The 2,913-nt window shown below is 37.3% G+C and overlaps 1 pseudogene; it reads left to right on the top strand.

Annotated features, from left to right (window-relative positions):
* The first annotated feature begins 299 nt into the window (after positions 1–299).
* LOC131875481 (uncharacterized) lies at positions 300–1,969 on the top strand (annotated as a pseudogene).
* Positions 1,970–2,913: the final 944 nt, after the last annotated feature.

Here is a 2,913-nt window from a genome sequence, read left to right on the forward strand (position 1 = left end):
GGATTTTTAGGATTGTCCTTTGAGAAAACAGAATTAAAGTATGGAAGCAGGATCTGCCAACTCCTGAGGGAATCTCGATGAAAAATAACTGTAAAATATTTGGGCGAGCTTATATGCAAAAACTCATGCTTCCTGATGGGTTTATGTACAAAAATAAGCACAAATTAAGTGGTAAAGGGGCTTCTGGAAACAAGAGGGACAGAGAGGCAGTGGAAGTGAAAACTTCTGGTGTTGTGTCTGCTCCATCTTAGAATGGGAATGGTGAAGGTGTTGTAAGAGGAGCTGAGAAGGGTGTTGGAAGAAGTGGGGGTGTTTACATTCCCCCATTTAAGCTGGCTCAAATGATGAAAGATGTGGAAGACAAGAGCAATGTGGAATACCAGCGGATGACATGGGATGCCCTTCGAAAGAGTATCAATGGGTTAGTAAACAAGGTAAATGCATCTAACATCAAGAACATCATTCCAGAGTTGTTTGCAGAGAATCTCATCCATGGGAGGGGTCTATTTTGTAGTCTTGTATGAAATCCCAAATGGCATCCCCTGGATTTACAGATGTTTTTGTTGTGTTGGTTGCTGTGGTAAATACAAAATTTCTTGAAGTTGGCAATCTGCTTTTGCGAAGAATTATTTTGCAGCTTAAGAGGGAATACAGACGCAATGACAAGTACATGTTGATAGCAGCAGCCAAATTCATAGCTCATTTAGTGAATCAACAAGTTGCACGTGATATCATTGCTTTGGAACTTCTCACCCTTTTACTAGAGAACCCCACAGATGATAGTGTAGAGGTTTCTATTGGGTTTGTGAAAGAATGTGGTTCTTTGTTGCAAGAACTTTCACCCAAAGGTCTCTATGGGACTTTTGAAATATTTAGAGTTATTCTCCATGAGGGGGAAATTGACAAACGAGTACAATTTTTAATCGAAGGCCTTTTTGCATTTCACAAAGCTAAGTTCAAGGGTCATCTAGCTGTGCATCCCGATCAGTTAACACATGAAGTTTTCCTAGAAGATGAACTTGATCAAGAGGCTGGTTTGGATGTTTTCAAGCCAGGTCCTGATTTCTTAGAGCATGAGGCAACCTATGAAAAATTGAAGAAAGATATCCTTGGAGATGCTTCTTCAGATGAAGCAAAAGGGGAGAATGATTCACGTGATGATTCAGATGATGATGATGATGATGATGAAGAGGAAGGTGAGGAAGCACTGAGAATATAGGATGAGACAGAGACAAACTTGGTCAATTTACGAAGTACAATTTATTTGACAATCATGTCAAGTGTTGATTTTGAGGAAGCTGGTCATAAGCTACTAAAGATCAAGCTTGAACCTGGTCAAGAGAGAACATACCTTCATTATTATGGTATTCTTGGGCAAAGATTCTGTATGATCAATAAAATATATGAGGACTTTTTTGATAAGTGTTTTGTACAACAGTATTCTATGATACATAGGCTGGAAACAAATAAACTACGTAATGTTGCAAAAAATTTTGCCCACTTACTTGGCACAGATGCTCTTCCATGGCATTGTCTTGCTTATATACGTGAGACAGAGGAAGATACTACTTCCTCTTCCCATATTTTTATAAAGATTCTCTTGCAGGAGCTGGCAGAGCAACTTGGTATATTGTTGCTTAATGAAAGGTTGAACGATCCAACAATACAGGAGTCTTTTGATTCAATTTCTCCAAAGGACAATCCCAAAAATTCACGGTTTGCTATCAATTTAATTACTTCTATTGGTCTTGGTGGTATCACTGAGAGTTTACGTGAGTATTTGAAGAATATGCCAAGGCTTGTAATGCAGCAACAAAAGTCTATTCCTGAGTCAGATGAATCTACCTCTAATGATGATTCGTCTAGTTCATCAGGTTCATCAAATTCTAATACATCAGACTCAGATTCTGAGAGTGAAACTGATAGTGAAAGCAGTAAGGAGTCACCAAGAAAGAAAAATAATTCAAAGCATGACAATGAGTATGAAAAAACAAGAAGAAAAGGGCATGTTGTCTTATGTATTTTAATAATTTCTATTTTCTTGCCTGTGAAGAAAGACCATGTCAGACAATATCAATGGACAACAAAATAAGGAGACAATTGCTAGATTGTGGTCTAACTTGAAAAGAAAAGGTGATGGAAAATGTTATTGCCCGTGCAAAATTTGTAAGGGGTTAAAGACTAGAAGACTTCTAATCAAAACAATGAAGAAACATTGTAGGCTGCATGGTCACATTGAAGGTGGACATGATTATCATCCATTGGTAAGTTTTTCATTATATCATTTTGACAATTTATATACATAATAAATCACGTGATGATGAGATCATGATCATGGTTTATTTATGTATATCAATTTTATATAGGTCGAGCACCCCGAAGCATGTGGTATGGATCAAAACAACCCTGAGAATATGGTTTTTGAAGTGGACGAACATGGAGGTGTGAATATCGAAGTTGAAGATAATGATCCCATGGAAGATGACGATCATGAGCCAGAAAACACAATTGAAGATGATGGTACAAATACATTGATCCATGACTCATTTAGTACTTGCGTAGCTGATCATGATGATGAAGATGACCTTGATGTTGTTCATGATGTCCCTCTACTTGAGAAGGCATCTAAGGCCCTTTATGAAGGCTCGCAAGCAACTCTTCTCTCCGCTATATTGTTGTTGGTGAACTTGAAGGTTATGAATGGTTTATCCAACATAACAATGTCACGTATGTTAAGGCATGTCATATATGTCATAATAAATTGTGAATCATGCTGTACCATTAATATTCTTTATTATAACAAATTATATTTTGTTGCTGTAGATTGATAGGTGAGTTTTTGTTACCACCATCAAATATTCTACCTCGCTCATACCGAGAATTATCTGTCGTTATGAAAGATATTGGAATGGA

Source organism: Cryptomeria japonica, chromosome 4 (genome assembly GCF_030272615.1).
Source record: "Cryptomeria japonica chromosome 4, Sugi_1.0, whole genome shotgun sequence".
In the NCBI taxonomy this organism is placed as follows: domain Eukaryota; kingdom Viridiplantae; phylum Streptophyta; class Pinopsida; order Cupressales; family Cupressaceae; genus Cryptomeria; species Cryptomeria japonica.